The sequence below is a fragment of the Parasteatoda tepidariorum genome, chromosome 4 (assembly GCF_043381705.1).
Source record: "Parasteatoda tepidariorum isolate YZ-2023 chromosome 4, CAS_Ptep_4.0, whole genome shotgun sequence".
NCBI lineage: Eukaryota > Metazoa > Arthropoda > Arachnida > Araneae > Theridiidae > Parasteatoda > Parasteatoda tepidariorum.
Genome location: NC_092207.1, coordinates 13512470 through 13537261, shown reverse-complemented (window position 1 = coordinate 13537261; position 24792 = coordinate 13512470). Strand labels below are relative to the sequence as shown.

Below are 24792 nucleotides of genomic sequence, written 5' to 3'. Positions count from 1 at the left end.
AATCTATTTAGGTTTAATTTTCTTTCAATATGACTATTTGAAAAATGGTACTCAGATCATGGCAATCTATTTTTGTTTTAATATTCTCTTAATATAACTAATTGAGAAACGACGCTCAGATTATGACAATCTATTTAGATTTAATATCCTCTTCATGTGCCTATTTGAGTAACGACACTCAGATTATGACAATCTATTTAGATTTAATATTCTCTTTATGTGACTATTTGAGAAACGACACTCAGATTATGACTATGGATTTAGGTAAAATATTCTCTTTATGTGACCATATGAGGAGCAAACACTCGGATCCTGATAATCTATTTAGGTTTAATTTTCTTTCAATATGACTATTTAAAAAATGGTACTCAGATCATGGCAATCTATTTTTGTTTTAATATTCTCTTAATATAACTAATTGAGAAACGACGCTCAGATTATGACAATCTATTTAGATTTAATAGTCTCTTCATGTGGCTATTTGAGCAACGACACTCAGATTATGACAATCTAGTATTTAGGTTTAATATTCTCTTTATGTGACTATTTGAGAAACGACACTCAGATTATGACTATCGATTTAGGTAAAATATTCTCTTTATGTGACCATATGAGAAACAAACACTCGGATCATGATAATCTATTTAGGTTTAATTTTTTTTCAATATGACTATTTGAAAAATGGTACTCAGATCATGGCAATCTATTTTTGTTTTAATATTATCTTAATATGACTAATTGAGAAACGACGCTCAGATTATGACAATCTATTTAGATTTAATAGTCTCTTTATGTGGCTATTTGAGTAACGACGCTCAGATTATGACAATCTATTTAGGTTTAATATCCTCTTCATGTGCCTATTTGAGTAACGACACTCAGATTATGACTATGGATTTAGGTAAAATATTATCTTTATGTGACCATATGAGAAACAAACACTCAGATCATAAAAATCTATTTCGGTTTAATTTTCTTTCAATATGACTATTTGAAAAATGGTACTCAGATCATGGCAATCTATTTTAGTTTTAATATTCTCTTAATATAACTAATTGAGAAACGACGCTCAGATTATGACAATCTATTTAGATTTAATAGTCTCTTTATGTGGCTATTTGAGTAACGACACTCAGATTATGACAATCTAGTATTTAGGTTTAATATTCTCTTTATGTGACTATTTGAGAAACGACACTCATATCATGATTATCTATTTAGATTTAATGTTCTCTTAAAACAAAAATTTAGCTTCCAAAGTAAGAAAATGACTCAAAAAGTTAACTAATTGTAGAACTATTCCCTCGAAAAATTATAAAAATAATTAAATGAAATAAGAAATATAATGTTGAAATGTTAATGGTATTAAAATTATGCATTTAAATAAAAGGAAATATCTAAATAAGTTTAAAAAGAAAAACTAGGTTTATTGTGTTTTGTAAGTTGTGCTAATTTTGCAAGCTTAATTCAGCACATTTATTAGAAGAAACTATGACAGCAATTTTTTTTGATGTTTCAATTGTACAAGAAAATGGCATTTTAACATAGAACTTAGTCAAATTTATTGAATATTTATTATATAGACTTTAGCTAATTCCAAGAATGCTCTTAAAATTATACTCATGTCAACCATCGTTGAAAACAAGCATTTTCCAATTGAAATAATGAATAAATAAATGAATAATTTCTTCGTTTTCTGAAAAAAAAATCCATGAACATAATTAGAGAATCACGTAGCAGAAGTTTACAAATCTATTAAGATTCACATTTTTTTTAATTACCTAATGAATTTAACAAGAACTAATAATATACCTTGTACGATTTTTTTTATCTTTATATAGATACGAAAATGACCTGTAAAATTTCTATTGAGACTAAATCGAAAGAGAGAATGGAAAAAGTTTCATTCTCAAACAATATTTCCCTTGTCTCCTTTCGAACCTTTATTAAAGAACAGAGTGTCACGTAAGTTAAAGTTCATAAAACTTAAGTTTTCGCTAGATTAGATGCCAAAAGTGTGTGTGTGTGGCTGCCTGCCAAGGGAGGTAAGGGTACATTGTAAGTTTTCTCAAACAAACGTTTCACATTAGAGACAGTCCCCAGGGAAAAAAGCAGTTGAAAAGTTTTAGAAAATATCATTTCAGTTAGCTAACGCGAATTTATCTCTTAAAATTAAATGTACTGGTCAACTTTGAAGAACTTATCAAATCTTGTGGGACATATTACGAAAATATAATAAGTAATCTCGTGATTAGATGATATATTTAAGATTTTTTTTAAATTCTGAAGTATTTTTTATTAATTTAAAATAATGCACCAATTGTTTTAGAAATTTATGGTGACGACTATTCAATATAAGACTTTGATCAGATATTATCCTTAATCTATTGACATTGCTTATAACTTACAAAATCTTGTGGGACATATTACAAAAATAAAATAAGTTAATCTCGTGATTGGACGATATATTTAAGATTTTTTTTTTAAATTCTAAAATATTTTTTATTAATTTAAAATAATGTACCAATTATTTCAGAAATTTATGGTAACGACTATTCAATATAAGACTTTGAACAGATATTATCCCGAATCTATTGACATCGCTTATAACTTATAAAATCTTGTGGGACATATTACAAAAATATAATAAGTAATCTCAAGGTTGGATGATATATTTAAGAATTTTTTTTTGAAATCTAAAATATTTTTTATTAATTTTAAATAATGTACCAATTGTTTCAGAAATTTATGGTAATGACTATTCGATATAAGACTTTGATCTGATATTATCCAGAATCTGTTGACGGCAAATACATGTTTTTTAGAGAATTTAATACGATTTGCTTGTAATTAATTCCTTTATAGCTTTTTATACATTGAAATAATGTACACATATTTTGCACCTCTGCAATGTAAATTGTTACAAATCAAGTTAAGGTAGAAACTAACGGCACTTTGGATATATCATCCATAAAATTCATTTTTACAGTAATATTAGTTTAATTGGGATGATTCAGTGATTTTTATGTAATTATTACTGTAAAGATTACGGGATATAAGATTTTTTTTATTCTGTAACATATTCCAATAAAAATGGATTTTACGATAAAAAGTAACGACACCCTAATTGCACATACTTTTTTCCGTAAATTGATAAAATTTTTTTTACATTGAGCGTAGAGTAGAATATGTATATTTACATTACGCTCAGTTGTGAAAGCTTTCAAAATCAAAAAATTGTAAGCAAGTTCTGAAAATAAAGGGAACCTATGAATATTAATATAAAATTATAATAATAAGAGATCAATTTTATTTATATCGTATACTTGTTTTCAAGTTTATTTAAACGTAATAAAATGCGATTTATACACTGAAAAAAATTCTGAATCAAATTACGGCAAAAAGCACCGGCACTCAGAGTACCGCAAAATCTAATTTTACCGGAACCTATCAAAAAATCGATGTACCGCATGTTTTGCAGCAATAATTACCGTAAAATAAATGAATCATTCGAATAAAATAGATATTACTGTACTTTCGTATAAATTTTCTGTAACCTTTATGAGATATTCATATGGACCACGTTTTCGTTTAATTATATTAACGAGTAGTCAAGTTCAAGAAGGATTAATTTGCAAGCAATAGTTCACCTTAACTTGTTTTAAGATTGGAGTTGATTTGTATAACATTATATTTAACCTCAATCATTGGCCATAGCATTCACTCTCGTATAAAAAAAATAGAAGTATGTGATTTATTATTTATATTTACTTAGTAATAATATTTCGTGGCATTCGGAGGTTATTTTAAGTATATGTTTAAGTATATGTTTGATTCGAACATTTCTAGCGAGCTCTCCACAGCTCTTACTTAAATTAGAATTCAAAATCAATAATTAAATTTGTGCTTTTGAAATAATGTTTTAAATTACTTATTTCCTTAATTTAAATTGTTCTATTTCATTTTTTACGGCAGTGCAATGCTCTAGAAATCGCCGGTGTTTTAATGTTGTGGTACCTACTCCAAAGTAAAAGTTATTTTCAACTTCTCCTATGATTGCACAATGAGTTTACATAATTTCACTCAGTGATTATGATTGTAGAATAATATACCATCGCTAATAATCGCTTCGCACACAAAAATACATAAATATCGAAAATGAATCTGAATTTACTGATAGTCATGCATTTTAGCATACGTTAAAGAAAAGTAGTGAATACCTAATAATTTACATAGATTTGGTTTAAATTTTATGCACTTATATTACAAAGATCAATAATATTGAATTGGGTATAATATGAAAAAAACACAACTACTTCGATTTAGTATGACGCAATGCTAAACGAATGGAATTTAGTTGTTGTTTATTTAGTTATTGTTATTAGTAGTTGTTGTTATTTGTTTTAGTTGTTGTTGTTTATTTAGTTGTATTTAGTTTCAATAACTTTTCTTTATAATGCATAAAAATCTGGCGAGCAGCTATTTAAACGATCGAACACTTCGTTTGTTTATTTGTGGCTTGAAGTTAGGCTCGCAGAAAATGCCGTTCATGGGTTAAATTTAGTAGGAACAACACAATCTGTGACGTAGGCTATATTATACCCAATTATATTTGTAATGAGAGCAGGCTTAACGCTCAATTACCCCTTTCCGTGTTTATTCAATGTCTTAAACAACTTTTATTAATTATTCATTTCAGAAATGTAATGTAGAAATATATAATGAGGAACAGAGAGTTCAATTTCACGGAAAGGGACAAATAACATTATCAATAAAAATAATACGATTCAGAAAAAGAATGTTTAATGAAGCAAAAGGAAAACGACTTTAGCAACCTCGTTTTCATATAAATACCGATTCAGAAATCAATTCATAGTGTGCAAAAAATATTTTAGCGCGAAAGTTAATTCATATTTGCCTGAAGGCATTTCTCATCTTTCTTTTCTAAGTGAAGAGAGAAGCTTTCAATATTTTCCTTTGCGTTATCGAAGAAAAAAAAAACCCTTCCATATTTCCGTTTATTGCTTGGTTACTTCATCAAATATTCGGATTCGGAGTTTATTTCCAAACTCAAATAAAAAACATGCAAATAGGTTTTCCTCCATAGAAAAAAATGGCAAATAAAGTCATGATACTCTTTGTATATCTTCATTTTATCCCCCATCTGTTGCGATTGGACTATTTTGAAGTCACCGTATGCTTGAAGGACCAATAGTCGTAATGCTTTATTATCGTCTGACGAAAAAGATGTTACAAGTTCTAGTCCATTTCTTATTTCTGCCCTTCGCATGAAAAAAGAAAGCATTAAAACGATATATCTATTTTAAAATTTTATTCCTTAAATTTCTTTTCGACTCATACTTTTTTTCCCCTTTCGTTTGTAAAATTCGAACGGAAACCTTTTCAGTTTTTCCCCATTAAAGGATCTGTTTCAGTAAAGAATAAAATATATAAGGAAGTGATGATTGTGTTTCATTTCATTATTTATTTTTTGAATTCTCGTACAACAAATGGTTGAATAAGGGAACGGTTAATTTCTTGCAAAATTTTTTTATGAGAAAGTTTAAAGAGAAAGTATTTTGTATTTTTTGTGTTCCAAAACTACACTAGAATTACTAATACCAAAATTCTTTTCATGCTGTTTCAATTCTGAAAGCACGGATTTTCCGAATTCAACTATTATTTGTTAAGGAGTTATTTTGCTCAATTTTAAGAAGCTTTTTTCACAGTGTATTTTTATGTCTGAAAAAGAAAATATATTAAATGCGTTATTATCTATTCCATTTTTATAAATAGGAAAAAGATACAGTTAAAAGATTTGATTGAGATAAATAAATTAAACTATTTATTTATTTTATGGAAAGAAGCTAATTACAAAGAGTTTTAATTTATTATTTGTCTTATTTTTAAAAAAAAATTATTTTAAACAGAAAAATTAATATTGCTTGAAATCTGAACTGATAAACTTGTTCGTTTTTCCAAAATTCTTTGTTTCTTTTGTTTTTACAGACTTTAAATAATATATGGATAAAAAATATTTACGTAAAGAAACAGAAATAATATTAACACTTCATAAAAACTAAATCTACTATTTATTTGCTTTTATTATTTTTTCTATTTTGAAAATTAATTTCCATGAAGTATTCTAGTTACAATAATGCCAAACAACATCAGATACGTTCGTAAATGAATAACTGTTTACACCCTATAAACTCTCACACAACACACAACTAACATATGTATGCAATAATAGATCTTTTGAACAACCAAACAAATTTAGAATTCTGTTTTCAAGTATCTAGAAAGGATTGATTTATTCAGATAGCATTTAATGAATCTACGTCTTTCGAGTAAACAGTTTGCTGTGCAACTAGCTATTCATAGAAATGTTTGCATGGAATTACAGAAATATGAATTGTTCTCAAAGATTTAGTCGGCTTAGTTTCCAGCAAGAGTCATTGTTATCGAAAATTCTTATTTGTATTTACATATTTATGTAAATTTCTGTGTTCCCTTTTCGGTATATTTCAATGCGTTTTAGTTTAGATTGAAATAAGTTTTAAAGTCTGTTAAAGTTGAATCGTCCAAAAAATATCGGATTTTTTAAAAAAAATTTTATGTAGAATTTCAACAACGAAAAAAAAAATTTCAAAACTAAGTTATGTATTTTTACAAATGATTCTACTTTTAAATTTTTTTTCATGCAATGTTAAATTTGTCAATCCATTTGTAGTCAGAATTAATTAACAGTAGTTAGCCCAAGGAAGTCATTTTGACTGCTTTTTAATTTCAATTAGAAAAACAATGATGTATATAATGACACAATTTCTTTGAATTTTGTGACTTTTATAATTATTTTTACTGTTGATAGTTACTAATAACTTGTTATATAACTGAAAATAAAATCAGAAATATTAAAAATTAATTTCAAGCAAATTTCTTTATGCATTAGTCATTCTTTCACAATGCATTCATTTTGACTGCTTTTATGCAATATAGGTATTTCAGTCTTTCCAGTGTTAAAAATCTTAGGTGACCATTGTTGAACTTGTGAGCAATGAGATGGCATTTGACTACTACAGAGTGAAAAATGTTCTGTAAACATTTCACTATTTCATAAATCGTAATGATACATCGCCAATACATTTATGTCCAGAATTCAATAAAAAATACAGGTGATCAGTATTGTCAAACCTGCGAATAGGGAAATGGCATTTGATATCTACAGTGGAAAAAAGTTCTAGTTAAATATTTCACTATTTAATAAATCTTAATAATACATTCTTTTTACACTCACGGTCAGAATTCAATACGAAGAACCGATGACTCGATTTGTTTAACCTGTGAACAGTAAGACATCATTTGATTTATACATGCAGAGTGTATAAGCAAGGTAAAGATTTTACTATTTGATAAATCTTAACAATATAATGTTAATCCATTCAGGGTCAGAATTTATTAAGAAGCGCAATTGACCAGTAATAGTGTATCCGTAAACTACGAAACCTTTTGGCTTATCTTGCCTGAAATGACTAGAAATTCTTGGCTAAAGCTTTATTAAGTAATAAATTATGTCAAAATTTCTCCCATCATAGTCAGTGAAGATTTTACTATTTGATAAATCTTAACAATATAATGTTAATCCATTCAGGGTCAGAATTTATTAGGAAGCGCAATTGACCAGTAATAGTGTATCCGTAAACTACGAAACCTTTTGGCTTATCTTGCATGAAATGACTAGAAATTCTTGGCTAAAGTTTTATTAAGTGATAAATTATGTAAAAAATTCTCTCATCATAGTCAGTGAAGATTTTACTATTTGATAAATCTTAACAATATAATGTTAATTCATTCATGGTCAGAATTTATTAAGAAGCGCAATTGACCAGCAATAGTGCATCCGTAAACTACGAAACCTTTTGGCTTATCTTGCACGAAATGACTAGAAGTTCTTGGCTGAAGTTTTATTAAGTGATAAATTATGTCAAAAATTCTCCCATCATAGTCAGTGAAGATTTTACTATTTGATAAATCTTAAAAATATAATTTTAATCCATTCATGATCAGAATTTATTAAGAACCGCAATTGACTAGCAGTAGTGCATCAGTAAACTGTGAAACCTTTCGGCTTATATTGCACGAAATGACTAGAAATTTTTGGCTAAAGTTTTATTAAGTGATAAAGTATGTCAAAAAATTCTTCCATCATAGTCAGAATTCAACAAGAAGCACACTGAACTAGTACTGGCAAATTAATCCATAACACGACTTTTAAATAAAATTAGACAAAGTGAAAAAAAAAATTCTACAAAGTGAAAAAAGTTGAATTTTTATTAGGTGCTAAAACTTGTCTAAACAAGATATTGCTGTACGAAATTCGTTGTTACATAATCTAAACAAATAATGACAAGTATGTAAACCAAAAGACGATTTTTAATATTAGAGCTTTTTAATCTTAAGAAAAGTGATTAAAAATTCTAGGTTAAAATTAATTATATTATAAATAATAAAAAAATTATTCAATTCGAATATATCCCAACAAAGTATACGAATATTTCCCTAAAGATTTTTAGTTAAAGGGTTTTTAAAGATTACAATGCTTTTTCGAGTATCGAGATATTTCTTATTTTTAATATACTACATTTAAATAAAAAAGTACCCAGTAATAAGTTCTTTTTTAAGAATAAAGATATTAATGTTTTGTTTCGTACTTTTGACTTAAAAGAGTCATTTTTCAAAGGTATTTTTATATCAGTTAACTTAAGTTTCTTACTTTAGGATATGAATCTAGAAAAAAAATCGAAAAATACGTTTTTTTAAATGAGCCTTAAGCTTTTATTTCAAAGAAAATCTTTATCAATGTACTTCTGGTGAAGTTGAAGCTTTAACAAGTAATTGAAGACAGTTTCAAAAAATAAATAAAATAATTTATCTTTAAATATCCCATTCGCCATTAATAGCTCTCAAACAAATGCTTTCTTTTGTTTGATAGAATTATTCTTTTGCCATTTAGAAATGATACTCTTGCATTAGTCAAAGAAAAAATTTATACATAGGCTTAATCTTTTTCTGTACTTTATTTAGTTAACACTAGATTGCCCAAGGAAGTCGTTTTGACTGCTTTTTAATTTCAATTAGAAAAACAATGATGTATATAATGGCACAATTTCTTAGAATTTTGTGACTTTTTGTACAACATATAATTTTTTTATTGTTAATATTTACTAATAACTTGTTATATAACTGTAAATAATGTAAAAAATATTGAAATTAATTTTAAGCAAATTTCTTCACAGATTAGTTATTCATTCACAATACAGTCATTTTGACTGCTTTTGGGCAATATAGGTATTCAGTAAGTTTTAGTCCTTCTAGTGTTAATAAGATATGTTGTTTTTACTCTTGTAGCAATAACTCATTTTATTTAAACATTTTGATCCGATTAAATTTTTATACATAATGAAACACTCTATCTGTCTACTTGTTGACTCTATTTGTTTGCTTGTTGACTGCTGTCAACTGGTAGCAAAAACAGTTACGATTTTTATCATGTGGGTTGATCGGGAAAAAAAATAGAAATTTACCAAATTTTGAATGGCAGGAAAATGACATATTAGCTTTAGAAGTTAAATAAACAGTCATTTTAAGCTAATAGTATGTAACTCAACTTAAGTCTTTGCGTTAGATGGACCATGAATTGCTTAAATTAATTCTTTTATCTACTGTAGAAAGAATCAAAAATGTTTTTGTTGCTGATATGTACAGAAATTAAATTGTGTATAATAATCAATCATTAAATAAAAAAAATAACTTTGGTTACATTCAAGCATATTACAATCTTACATAAACTTGGTATTAGGTTAATATTTGCTTTCTCTCTTTACATTAAACTGTAACTGTTAACTGTCTCTTTACATTAACTGTTTAAACTGGTTTAAAAAATTTTCTGGAAACTGTTTCAATGTCATGGCATTCATAAGTCAGGAAAATGACAGCCAGGATAATGACGATTTGCCCTTATATAGCATTTAACTTTAATTTAACATTTCGGCCTGAGATGTTTACATTCCGCAGAAAACAACAGGATTTCTTGAAATAACTCAGGTAAATCTATGTAGTTCATGTTATTAATGATTTCAAGAAGACAGGAAAATGACAACATAAAAACCTATTCACTTTAAAAAATTTTTTGAAATAGGTTTTGAAACAGAAATTTGGTACTTTATTCAGGCAATAAGACTTGTTCAGGTAGGATGGTTTTCTAATCAATCTGTTAACATAAGATATTGATTGCTGGTGCTATCTATTTTGGTTATAAATCACTAAATAAAAGTAGCCAGGAAAATGACAGATTTTTTGGTGACAAACAAATTATTGACAGAAAAAATTACTTTCTGCAAAATTTTTGTAAATAATGCAATCCGCATATATTTTAGAAATGCTTACAACGGTTGAGATAAAAAAATTTAGGTATTGAAAATTTTATAGGATGTTTTGAAGCTAGTTATTATTGGAAATATTGTTTGTGACATACCAGGAAAATAACATTTTGAAATTTAATTAAATTTTTTAAATATACTAAACAGTCAATGCTAGTACAATTTCATTTTAAAATACTAACAGTAGTGCTATTTCTTAAAATTTAAAAAGAAAAGTTCTTTTAGTAGTATAGTGTCAGATCTTGGAGCAAGAGACTGTAAATTGTCATATTTCATGAAAATCACCCATATATAAAATTTCATACCGAAACAGTAATATTTATTTATAGTAATATACATTGAATTACAGTTATTTAATGGTTTTACAGTAAATATTTCGGTATATGAAGTTTTTTTTGTTTTGTAAATTGTATGGTAAAAATGGGTTTTTAGGTTAAAAGTACTAGCAATCCTGAGAGCTGGCATATTGATTACCTTAGAGTTTCCTTTGAATGAATGTTGGTAAACTAAATATTGATAATTTATAAAACCACACTCAGAAATAGGAAAATCCTTATAAACCATTTCAGATAATGAGAAATAGAAATTATTATAACGCAACATTTCTAGAAAAAGATAATAAAAATTTGCTGAACAGAATACGTGATTTTTCTAAAAAATTCTACTCATGTCTTAATTATAACCCACAAGATTTCACTTAAATATTTACCCCTTATTTATTCTATTCGCGTTCAAAAGTTTCCTTACTAAAAAAAGTTTTCTTACTTTACCAGTTGCCACTACTAAAAGAAGAAAAAAATATAGTTTGCGAACATTCCAAAATGTTGAAAAATTATATAATATGTGCTTTTGGTCATGTTTCTTCTCAGTGGATGGTAAATAAAAATTCGAATCTCATTAAAAAGTCTTAAGTTGAGCAAAAGAAGTATTGATCAGTTACGCTATATGAAAGTCCAACAATGGAAATTCCATTGTCTCAGAATGCTTAGATAGTATTCGATAAAATGTGCAAACGATTTTAAATCAAGTATGTTGATAGGTATATCTAAATCTAATATCGCTTATTTATTTTTACTATGCATGGTAAGCAACTGGAATGAAAAATAGTTTAAACATATTTAAAATGCTAAGATTTCTAAAAAAATAATTTCTTTGGGGATAGAATTCAAATTTCAAATTTTTTTCAGAAGTGTTCAAAAATCAAAAGTTTAAAAAACTTTCAAACGAAAAAACAAATTTCATTCAAAAGTCAAGCGATTCAAGTTTTCTGAAATTTTATCTCAACGTTAATATCCTTAGCAGACGAGAGTAAAAAGTTGTTGAGCTTCCTTTCTCGAAATATGTAATGATTTTTTACAGTTGTGCGGGAGTTAGTGTTTTAATCGTATTGCCAGTTGTGATTGGCTTAGATTAATATAATGTGTAATTTGGTCTGATCAATTTTGTGAAATTAGTAGGTTGCACTGCATAAAATATTTTATTTAGATGTTTAACCAGAATCTCATTCGAAAAAAATTGATTGCAGAAAATGAAAAGAATTTCCCTCTGAAATAATTGTAACATCTTAAATTACAATTTGTTTGATTCTAAATGTGTTTAGTAAATAAAATCAATGCGAATATTCAAAAAATGTGTATTTTAAATTCAAGCAATATTTTCATTGAGAACGGGGAAAAAATTCTGTTAAACTTACCGTACTGTACAGCAATTGCATTTCTGTTAAAAAAAAGGGGATAATTCTGGTTAATAAAACTGAAACACAAGGTTTTTAAACCATTCATTTGTTAGCGGTTTACTAAAAGTTCTGGTTTTCAATATTATAGTTCTTATCAACCTACATCTCATAAAAAATACAAAAATGAAAAGTAAATTTTCGGAATAAATTATAAAATTACCAAATTTTACTAATTTAACAAAATTTCATCAAATATTATAAAACCATATTTTATTGTTAATTTTAACAAAATTATTACCAAAGAGCTTCGATAAAAAATACTGAGCTTTTTGGTATTCCCATAGACCCAGAACACGGGAGATTTTACCATATCCTGGTAGTTTTAACCATACTTTTTTCTCAGTGTGATTTCTTACTAAGCTCTTCTAAAACAGAAAATGGCAATTCTTTGCTGAAGTGTTCGTTTCAATTTTTTCAAATTACAAAAGCATTCGAAATGCACAAAAAAACATTCTTTGATTAAAAAAAAAGAGAAAACAAAAGCAATATTTGTTTATTTCTTAATTTCAACCAAAAACCGAAACGGTATCATTAAAAAATAAATGTTGGTAAAATCAATAAAAACCTTTCAACTCATTCTGACTTAATTTAAATAACGAAGCATTCCCACCATTTAGTAACTCCTTTTTTTTATACTCTCACTTTACGTACCACAAAGGGAAAAATGATAAAAACGATTTCGTTTTCGAACTGAGGAGTTTCATTAAAAGTAAATTTACTCCTCTGTTCGCTACCTCCCGTTTCACACTCTTTTCGTATTCGATGCATTTTTGAGGATTCACGAGGAAAAAGGATTTAAACAATGCTTTGAGTCAACGAAAATGTTTCCGTTTTCCACTGAGTAGTATAAAAATGCAAATTCAGCAGAACAACAAATGCCTGTAACGATTGCGCGTTCCCTACGGGTGATGACGCTTGCACAATCAAACAGTTCTCTTGCACAATTGCAATCTTTAGAGTTTAGTACAATCGCAAATATGCCATTAATTTTTCTAAAACGATTTTCGTTTTCGTTTGAAGAAAAAAAATGAATAAGTCAAATAAAAGTTGAAGTATTTAATCGTGTTTCACTTTAATGATGTTTACTATCAATAATTAATTTTTAGCTAAAATTTTACATGAACAATTAATAAACATCATCTTTAATTCTCTCAATAACAATTTAATTACATTTTCAAATTAAATGCATTCATTGTGCATTTACGCATTTAATTTTTGAAATTTTTTGTTACTAACAGACTTTTAATTTAAAATAGATGAGATAAAATGTATGGTTACGTTTCAAGATTGTTTAAACGATACGAACGACCACACTCTTTTTAGGTTAGTGTTGATAGATCTGTGAAATAAATGAAAATCAGTTGTGAAGTTTGAAATAGACATGCATAAATGTAAAATCATGGACTGAGAAAAAAGTATAGTCAAAGCTAGCAAAATATGGTAACTTTTACCCAGTTTTCTGGTTCTAAAGGAGCAACAAGACGCATGGTAGTTTAGATCAAAGCTCCTGTTTGATGATTTGGTAAAATTAACAACATAATATGGTTATTAGATGATAAAATTGAGTAAATGAGTAAAAATTTGGTAATTTTAGCATGAGATCTGAAAAAAAACCGTTTATTTGGTTGAATCCGCTTATCAGTTTTGCATTTTTTACTATATATGTGGTAATAAGAACTATAATTTTGAAAACCTGAAATTCTGGAAAACCTTCACCATGGAAATGAAAAAAATCACCAAATTATTAGTTTAAATACCGTATATATTTGGCTTTATTTACCAAAGCTCTTTTTCTTTACCAGAAGTGTTATTATCATACTGTACAATAATTTTACAAGTATTTTTTTCCGTGTGGGCATCGTTTGCTGGGGGTGGGGTATAGGTCACCGTCAATCCTTTGAAATCTCTAAAAGTCTACCTGAATATTTTAGACAAATAAAGAAAAATTTCGTGAATAATTATGGATTTAAATTCCTTAAAGTTAAAGACAAGAGAGTGATAATTATAAGTAGTCGTTTTGCAGGTATTTAGTTCATTTTAGAATTTTTTTTGTATGCTTGAAATTTAGGAATGACGCCCATGAGTAAAATATTTAAAATAATACAAATAAGTAACTTAAAATACTTATCTAATACATTAAAGTGTAGAAACAATAACAACACCACATTGATTTTAGATTTCTGTAGATAGATTCGAATAGATTTGTGAAATATTCAATAGAAGTCAGTTGCAAAGTATCAAATAGACATGCATAAATGTCTGCAGATATTTCGTTGCTAAGTTCAAATATAAAGTTTATGTTTAAGTATCTTTTCTCGGCAGTTTTATTTAGCACTAAATCAAGAAATGCTATGATTCATTTATTTCTTCAAAAAAGTCAAGGAATCATATTTTATTGATTGATTGATTTAAATCGGGTTTCTGGAGCCTCTGACATTCAGTAAGATAATGCATTTTTGACTTCCCTTGGCTTTTTTTATAACTTCAGAATGAATTCAGGTTATGTCATGCATGCTTTGCAAAAAAAAATTAACCTCTGACTTGAAATTGAAGATTCATAATACATGTATTTCAAGATTTTTAATTATTATTAATCATTGAAGTGTCAGGCTGTGTTAGGTGGTAAATTCTCAGACCAACATGTTAGTCACTAAGTGTGGATAAAACTTAATATGGGGTCGTTCAAATATTACGTAAGCACTTAAAGGAGGCGAAGGGATCCATGATATGCTTATTTTTGCTTAATAATAATAATCTAACTTTCAATAATAATATAACTTATTAAAATTTGCATATAAATAATAAAAACACAAGAGTTCAATCTAAATATAATTTCATTTCATATTATTTCATGGAAATTATTAGTACGATATGTACAGTTATTATTTTATTATCTTTATACATTAAATGGATGTATTGCATCCTTCTACCATTAATATTTAATAGGATTGACAAGATGAGCAAGAATTGGTATTTCCAAAAACAAAACTATAAAACAGATACAATAAGAAAGTAATGTAAAACGGACTTTTGCAACTTTATTAATTTTCTAAAATGAAAATAAATGAAATAAGTATTATTCTTTAAACTCCTGCTATTTTCTTCGCAAATACCAACCTTCTCTGAATAAAAATACCTTTACTGATAGAAGCATATTTCTGATGCATAAATACCATTGTTCAGAGAAATAACTTTAATACATATATACCTTTATTTAGAGAAGCATCTTTAGTAACTAAATACCTTTATTCAGATAAGTATCTTTAGTACATAACCTTATTCAAAAATGCATCTTAATATTAAAAGTTATTGGCATTTATTTAAATTTGATTTTACATTTGTTATTCTTTATTAAATTTCTAAATAAGAATTTTCTTTAAAGAGAAATATACTAAACATAGTTTTCCAAATCCATGAGGAAGAAATAAATATAAAAAAAATGCAGTGAATGTGAATTTTTATTGGTACTATTACGTTTCGGGATTTTGAAAATATTTAGCTACGTTTGCATTTTAATTAGTAATACCAACAATACTTACATTTGCAATATTAATAACTCATTATCATATTACCAGCTTTACCTATAAACACAACTAATTAAGCATTATTGGCATCTTATGCATACATTTAAATATATATNTCTCTCTCTCTCTCTCTCTGTGTGTGTATATATATATATATATATATACACACACAGAGAGAGAGAGAGAGAGAGACTTTTCAAGCAATAATACCGTTTTCATTCTAAAGTTCAAAGGTTTCTATGAAAGAGTTTGTGGACAAACAAAATATTTTTCTTATACATAACTGCAATATTAGTGCTTATTCTTTTTCATTTCAGAGTTCATATTTCCTGAATTTATACAATTATTAAAAGCTATACAAATGCAGTATTTACTCTCTGATGAGTGTAAATATTCTTCAATGAATTTAATGTTTTAGAGAAGGACTTTAAAAAAAAGATAGAGATTAATGATTTATTAGTAGCAGAGAAATTTAATTAAAGCATATTTTCTATCGAAAGAAAAAACATACCTAAAATGCGTGATTTAAATATGTTTTAAAAAAATATTATCTTTTTTGTTGCTGTAGTGTGTTAAATAAATACATTTTCATTTTAGCAAATCATTTTCCTTAACCCTAAAAGAGCCTTTTTTTAATGTTTAATGTAGCCTTTCACATATCTTTAATGGCGATTACAGCAATAAAATAGTTTAATACCAAATTATCCTCTATTTAGATTAACACGTGCATGTCTTATACAACGTGGTCTTTTCAAATAATTTTCATTAACCTGACGTTAATTGCCATCACAAAGTCTATCGATTCGCTAACCAAACCTGATGTTATAACCCGATTATTACATTAAACAAAGTTCCACAAAATGTGATCTTACATCATTCGTTTCAAACGAACCCTTTTAAAAACCAAGCGGTCAAAATTCCGTTAAATTATAGACGCTTTTATGACCGCGAAAAGCAGGGTTCTCGCTTTCAGAACATAATAGATAAATGGTTATGTTAATTAAGCTAATTCTTCCCACTTAGTTCGTATGTGATGTGGAATTTCAAAGAATTTATACCAAAGGAACACAAAACTCTCAAATTCTCTAATTAGTGAAATGATGTACACCCTTATCGTCTACCCTAATTTGCTTAGCAATTAATGGTGTCGTGAGAGTTGCAGAGTTTCTTAATTCCTGTAATGAGAGAATTTTTGCAGTAATTGAAGATCTGGTTAAATTTCCGTTGGAGAACTAGAGTTACGCGTTGCGGAATCGAATCAGTTGCGTGTGCTTTCGGAGGATTAAATGAGTGATTTAGTTAAAGGCGCTAAACTTGTATCTGTAGTTCATTTCAGTTTTAAGTGTTTCATTTGGTTTTAAAGCTTTAGCGAACGCACATTTGTTCAGTTAATTTAATTTTTTTGTTTTAGTTATTTTAAATGGCACGTTTTTAAAAATAACGCATTCTTCGAAAATTAGCCTTGGTACAGTATCGTTTGATGAGTACGCAAAAATGTACTCAAATTCTCCATATAAGACTTCAAAAAAATCACGAAGATTTACCAATGCTGCGGATGAATTGAAAGCAAATATTAAAGACAAAATTAAGAAACCTTGACTTGATACTAAGTAATTTTCCTTTATTTTTAACTGAAGCGATTTTTAAAAAATATTTATTTTATTAACTATTTTACAAGAGTGTATAATTTTACTATTTAAAAATGACCTAACTTATTTCCAAAATTTCACCGGATTTTCGGGATGCAGAAAATCCTCAGTGGTCATGTCGGCATGTAAAAGATCCCTGGAGTGCCTTATTGGCATTTCCGGCAAAATTAAGTGCACTTCATTCCTAGTGCACTTCAGCATCCAAATAGTCTCGGTGCTGCCATCTAATGTGGCAGAAACTAGACGTCCAAATTAACATGACCAACGGTATCTCACCCATTGTGGTGGTCCTGAAAGAGTGGATACCACCTCTGGAGAACGCACTAGGTCTGCTCATCGGCAGGACCGATTGTCCAGCTCATTGGAAATAAAAAAAAATTTAAAAAAAATTTTCAAAATTTTTTGGAAACAGAGATTATAGTTTTTTGAATGATATTTTTTGTGGAAGTACTTGCTTCGGCCAGTGCATACACTGAAATTGGTACGATACGGCAAAGCTTAACATGGCTCCTACATGAGGATGACACCCAAAATCGTGAAGCGTTCCACAATTTTTTTTTTACGCTAGGGGTTCCACGTTCAGCTTATCGCCCAACTGGAGATCCTGCAGAGACCAAGGTCAAGAAAACTGGCATGAGCACAGTAGGCCATGGCCTTTCAAGTGTTCACTTTATTTTTTTGCGGGGAATTTGTTTAACTGTAAGAACTCAGCTAGTCAGACGTGTATGCTATTATTCATGTTAAAATTGATTCGATTTTGTTCATAAAAGTTTTTTTTTAGGAAATTGCATTGACTAAGGATACGATAAAAGGTATACTGTTGAAAGGATAAAAAATCTATGATCTTAAGGATATTACGATGTTACATTAAAAGGGATGTCATATTGAATTAGAAAAATATTTATACAAATATTAAGAATTTAAGGATATAATGTTATACTGTTGAAAGGATACAAAAACTATGCTATTAAGAATATTACACTACAAACGTTACACTAAAATGAATATCATATTGACTTAAAAAAAATTTTTATACAGATATTATGAGATTAAGGATATCAAATTATGCTGTTGAATGGATATAAAACTATGCCTTGAAGGATATTACAATACAATGTTGCATTAAAACCAACCCCATTTTGCATTAAAAAATTTTCATATAAATATCTGTGCTTGGTGAAAGAGCTACGAAAAGTACCATCATAAGAAATTACCTAGTTTCTAACTACTCAAATATAGCTTATGTTACCCACAGCAGCTATTAAAGCACAGCATAAAGTTCATTAGCGTCATAAATCCAAAACCCTCTTTAAAACGGTACCAGATTAGATCTTTTCTTAGATCAATAATCAAACCTTTAATAAAAGGGTAATGATCTGTAAATACATCGATGTGTAAGTGGGATTACATACATAGAACGGTGCATTTAATAACCAGGTAAGGTAATAGAAGCCTCGTTATGGCTAAGGGAAGACATTACGAACTGAAAATTGATAAGGACCTCGATTAAATCGACCACGGAACGTAATTAAGGGTTAAGTATCGCTCTATCTCCAGAATTGGACATGAAGAGGACCGATCCATAATCGAGGACTGTTCTTTTGTCCGCAGTTCAGTTAAGTGGAGTTGGAATCGCTTCTGCTCAAAGGAGTTGGGACACATCTCACCAACCTCCATTGTCATCAATCACGTGATATTGGATTGGGAGGGAAAGCTCTAAAGAAGATTTGAATCATGTTCTTTCTTTCACTTGTGGCGACATTTGATGGATTAATTTAGAATCAAGTGCGCCATATGATTAGATTTTCATCGTTTGAAGAATTGGGAAATCATTCGATTAAATAATTATATGATCACAATCGCATTAGAGTTTATGCTTAGCTTTTCTGAATTTTTCATTTCTAGATAGCTAGATTTCTAGCTTATATTATCAGATAGCTTGTGCTTCTGGGCTAAGTTTTTTTTTTTTAAATTTGACTAAATTATGCGAAGTTTTATGACATTAAGGGGGACCTAGACTTGTAATAGATAGTTTAATTTATTTGGAACAAACTAGTTTATTTACGCTATTTAAAAAAAAATTGGAAATACCTTAAATGAAAATAAAATAAGTTGTAGCAGAAGTTGTATTTAGTGCTCTTGAGAACAAACAAAATTTGTTCACAATTGTTGGTCGATTTAAATAAATATCTATAATTATAGAGTGAATGAGAGTAATGCGTTCTATGAAAGCGTGATTTGATGCATTTTTTTAATAAAAACAAATTCGAATGCATCGTGCTTCGCTGTATTATTTCAAACTCCTTATATTTTTGTAAATTATTGTTCAAAAAATTACAAGAGAAGTTAAATAAAAAAACAAATTATCTTAAAATTTCTTTAATTTGCTTCAAAATATAAAAATTAAAGTATCATTATGTCAGTAAAGTATCATAGAATGAAGGCAGTTAAAATATTATTGTGAAACATTTACGTACTCACTGTACAGATTAAACTGTACTCACTTACTGAGCATTTTTTACTCAGAACAAGAGCCCAAAAGTTTTTTTTTTATATAAAACCTTCAATAAAATATGTTTTAGCAATACTAATGCAAAATTTTGAAGTTATACTTTCAACAACTTTAAAATATTCTTAGCATTACTTATTTTTAAAAAAAACGAAAAAACTATATATATACGCATATGAAACGCCAAACGTTCCTTTCAGATGAAACTCACAATATAATATTTACTATTTTTTTTACTAAAACAGGCGATGCAAAATTTAAAAGTTTTAATCAAAATAATAATAAAATACCGATATCATTAGTTAATCTGAATGAACCAGTTTGAAATATCAATATGAATGCAAGAACAATATTAAAATATAATAGCTTAGATATTTACAACTATAATCTAATCTCATTCAGTAATTCTTAAGCATTAAATTCGCTTATTTACGAAAACTCATTTAATAAATTAACGAAAGCAGACTCCTTAATAAGGTATTTAGTTAATGAAAGCTCATTTATAGAAGTCTTCTATTCGGATTATAAGATCCCTACTGGAATATCGCCGAGAGAATTTGAATATGCAGGATTATGTATTTCAGAAAAATAATCATTTGTGTACGCTTTGGGAAATAATATTCCCTGCAAACAGAACAGGAAAGCTCAGACTTTATATATCCGTAATCTCATCTATTCTAGACGATTGTTCTGTTTAAAATATTATCGTCTGTTCTTTTCTTAAGTTTTCGTTCTTAAAACAAGTATTAAAATCGTTTGGTGTACGGTGTTATCAGTTGCCGGATTCCAAAATTGTAATCACAGATAAGGGATTTTTAAGTCCCACTGCATTATTCATGAATTCTCCAAGACAAGCGGGCACAGTTTGTTGCGCGGATGAAGTGAGCTCGAAGTTATCTCGCAAAGAGCAATTACTAATATTTTTTTGGTTTTATAAGTAAATGATATTCTCGGTGGCAATAGAAGTGATTAAATTTATTCATGTATTTCATTTGCATTTTATTATCGTTTTTAGAGGGAGTAGCGTTATTAATCATGTGTTATTCAATCGAAAAACGATTTTGTAGAGCGAAAAGGAGTACAATAAAAAGGATCTCGGAAGGATCCCACTTTTCGATTATTGTGTTTAAAATAAATGTACGTTTCATCTGCAAGAGAATATTTGTTATTTATTTATTTACTGTAGTATTTAAAATTGCTCTGTTGCTAAAGGAAATCATCAGAAAGGAAAAAAAAATAAATTGAACTCTTCTTTTGTATTTTGTAAATAATCATTTATAAAAGACTTTCTTCAACTGCAAAATTTTTTTTTCCATTTATTTCTTTATTATACAGTGAATTTTATCACAACCGTTCTTAATATATAGTTTGAGATTTAGGGTTAAAAGGGAGGTCAGAAAAGTATGCAACATTAGAAGCCGTAAATTAATATTTAAGCGTAGAAAAGTAAAAACTCTAACAAGATCGAATAAATCTATCTTCTGAAGAAGGTGGAATTGTGAAATTTTTTTAAAATTACTTTAGGAAACAAAGTGGAGATGAAGTGAGATGGTTAGATTCACCTATATGTTTCAAGAGGTAATGAAACCGATTTATAATGTTTTCTACCCGCCTTCTTTATAGTTATTTTTCAGATTCAGAATTTTTTTTCCGTTATTAGTTATAATAATTTGTGCCCCTTTATTAGTTTTCTTTAAACTTTTTCTTATTATTTGTTTTACGTCCTGGTACGGCTTCATACCTTTTGATTTACCGTAAATTGAGTTAGCAAATTCATTAAAAGAAAAATTACTTATATATATAGTATGATTTGAAATGTGATTTTCACTATTTACCATACTTCTTCCATGGTTTAATAGATGATTTCAATTTTATTTCATTAGGTTCTTGTTAAGTTTCCACTAGTTAAGTTTATGGAAACATGTATCAAATTCAAATGTGTCTGTAAAAGAAACATGTGTTTTTATATACCTATTAAATTACAGATTTGGCGAAGTCCTCACCATAATTCACGAAATTGTTAGCGTAGATTTACTTGTGATAACCTAAAATAGGAAACCTAAAATAAATAATTCATAAAAACGTGCGGTGAGAATAATCTTCGATTTTATTTTACAACCGTCGTCGAGCAGCTGACCTAATTTTGGGTTCCATCTCCATAGCCTTGAAATTTTGAACCCAATCCAGAAGACAAGAGAACTCTTAGATCAAGTATTGGGAGAAGTTCATCTTTGCAGAGGACTTTTTTTGATATACCTTACCCGTATTTACGTTACATAGAGAGGAAAACCACGAAACCCCCACGATTAGCATGATAGCAAGGGATATTTGACCATGATCCATCTACCACTGAAGATATTTTACGTCACTGTGGTCGGCGCGAGCCGGGTGCAGAATTTATATCGACCAGCCATCGCTGGGATTCGAACTTGGTTCACCTCATTAGGAGGTGAACGCTCTATCTCAGTGGTTACTAGCTGGTTGCCAGCGAAGCCTTTTTTTGTGGCCCGCAAACTAAAATATATTAGTTGTCATTTTTCGCGGGCAATTTTTGAAAAAAAATCTATATGGGTTTATAATACTTTTCTTTAGTTAAAAAAATCTAATTTTTTCGTTTCTGTGAAATTTAACATACCAATAGGACAAAAAATTTTTTTTCTCTGGCTTTGCATCCAAGAAATTTTTTTTTCGAATACAAAAATAATCGTGTATGTTGCTTAATAATCTACTTCTAATTTTAATTTGTAATTCAATACGTTTGTTTTGTACAACAAATATCTGTCAGTAATATTTAATGTTCCTTCAAACGTAAAAGAGTCCTATATAAAATTTTGATAAAGTTGCAGCCCGCCATTTGACTGGTGTTTTTAATTGCGGCGCCCGGCCTTATATAGGTTGGAAACCCCTGCTCTATCTCCTGTACCACCACGGCTCAATAATCTTTGATTGATTAATTAGATAGGCAAGTTAACAATCTGCTCTCATTATAAAATCTCTATCAAATCCTATGGAAAACTCTTTCATTTTGATGTTGAGAGCGTACCGGTGGTTAGAGAGAGTTTTAAAATAGACAGTTAGGTCCATTGTGTATAAATGTATATACACCAGAATTGTGGGTTTGTATATAAACACATACATATAAAACATTCTGCTTTATTTAAATAGATAGATTTTTACTGTATTTTGTGTTAGAAATAATTGCAATAGTGAAAATGATATGCCGAGAGTTTAAATTTAAGTTAAAGTGAAAATGGAACTTAATCTTAACTCAAATCTTGAATTTTTATCGAAAACTTATAATAATACATGAACCAGAAACTGAATATATGGAAGAAAAAAGAAGTGCTTATGATTGTCAAAACAATTTTGACGGAAGAATGAATTGTAATCAGCGGTATTTGTTAAACGATCCATCTTTCGTCTTTTCTGCAAAGTTGGAGCTTCAGTTATGCAATCCGTTGCTTTAAATTAAACAAAGATATTAAACTTTTACCAAAAAAAGTTATTTCAAATCTTAATTAAGATGTTACGTGAGTATTTTTTGAGAATAACGGGACAAATATATTAAATGATAATTATGTTTGCAACTGCTAGATAAAAGTTTTATGAAATTATGCTTTTAAAGTAAGGAAAATTACGTTATTTAGATGTTCAGAATATACTTTTGGAGTTCTTACTTGGTTTTCTGTTTTTAATAAAGGAATAAAAGATTTTAATTCTTAATTAAATAAAAATGTTTAGTTTGAAACCATAAACATGAGAAATAAAAAAATTGTTTAAAAGTGAAAAAAGTTTAAAGCAAAAATGCTTGCAATGTGAAAGAGGCAAAATTCCTTAATATATATTTAGTATTAAAAATAAAAACTAAATTGTTTAACATTTTATTTGCTTTAATCGTCATGTTGCATCTATTAAATAAAATATATACGCTAAATAAAAAAAAAACTTATTTGTTAAAATTGAAAGAAAAAAAAGAGTTTCAAAAGCAAATTTGAAAGATAAGTAGTTATTTAATTTGAGTTCAAATAAAAGAACTGGCACTTGTCTCAAATTCATACAAAACTATACATTATCTCAATCAATTTCTAAATAAAACCTCGTTTTTTTTATTCCTATTTATAAATGGTAGTGTGTAATTTAATGAAACCTAATGAAAACTATTTTATTTGATTTAATCAAATTTAAAAAATGCAGTTTGATTCTACTATTATAAAAATAGTATTTAATTTAAAGAATTTTTTTAAAGCTATGCTATTTTTTAAACAGTCTAGAAATTTTTACAGGTTCAATTTTAATAAATATATGTCGTTATAGGGTAAACCAACCAGTGAAAAACACTACCCAGTGAAGGAACATTTCATATATATCGATCAAAAATAAGAATTTGAAATTTTTTTTTGGATTGTTTGGTAACAATAGCTTACTGCCAAACAATCGGAAGTCATCTAGCAATGTTTTGGATTACCTGGTCTAATAGACTTCTCTGGAAAAATTCTTGAATTTGTTATTATCTCTGCAACATCTTGTTTCCCTGAAAAAATTATAAGGCGAGTGTTTGTATTTATATGTTTGAAGTGGTATTAATTGCATGTAATAGTTTTATTTTTCTCACTGTGAAAAAGAGAATTCAAAATATAGTTATTGAAGTTACGTTTTGTACTTTTTTAAGCATCATAGCATAATAAAGTACTGAGATAAGGGGGTGTTTATTCACTGGATCACCAAACGATGAAAAACCAGTGAAGGAACAAGTGTTCCTTTACTGTTTTTTTTTCTAAGTTAATGAAAATAAAAAATGAACTTTAATTTTCTTGTACCTTTAGTGATGTTCCGCATCAAAAGTATGTTAAAAATACGAAAAACAACTTCTAACCAGTGAGGGAACAGGCATGTTCCTTTACTGGGCATAGATTTCCCAGTGAATGAACAGTATGTG

General features: G+C 28.1%; 1 protein-coding gene and 1 non-coding gene across 2 annotated transcripts in view; one reads left to right on the top strand and one right to left on the bottom strand.

Moving 5' to 3' along the window:
• The window catches only part of LOC107451674 (uncharacterized), a 274776-nt gene that overhangs the window by 204712 nt on the left and 45272 nt on the right, over nucleotides 1-24792 (bottom strand). The window lies entirely within an intron of this gene.
• Nucleotides 17795-17902, top strand: LOC122270328 (U6 spliceosomal RNA). Its single transcript, XR_006225734.1, has one exon. It is a non-coding gene; the product is annotated as a U6 spliceosomal RNA (small nuclear RNA).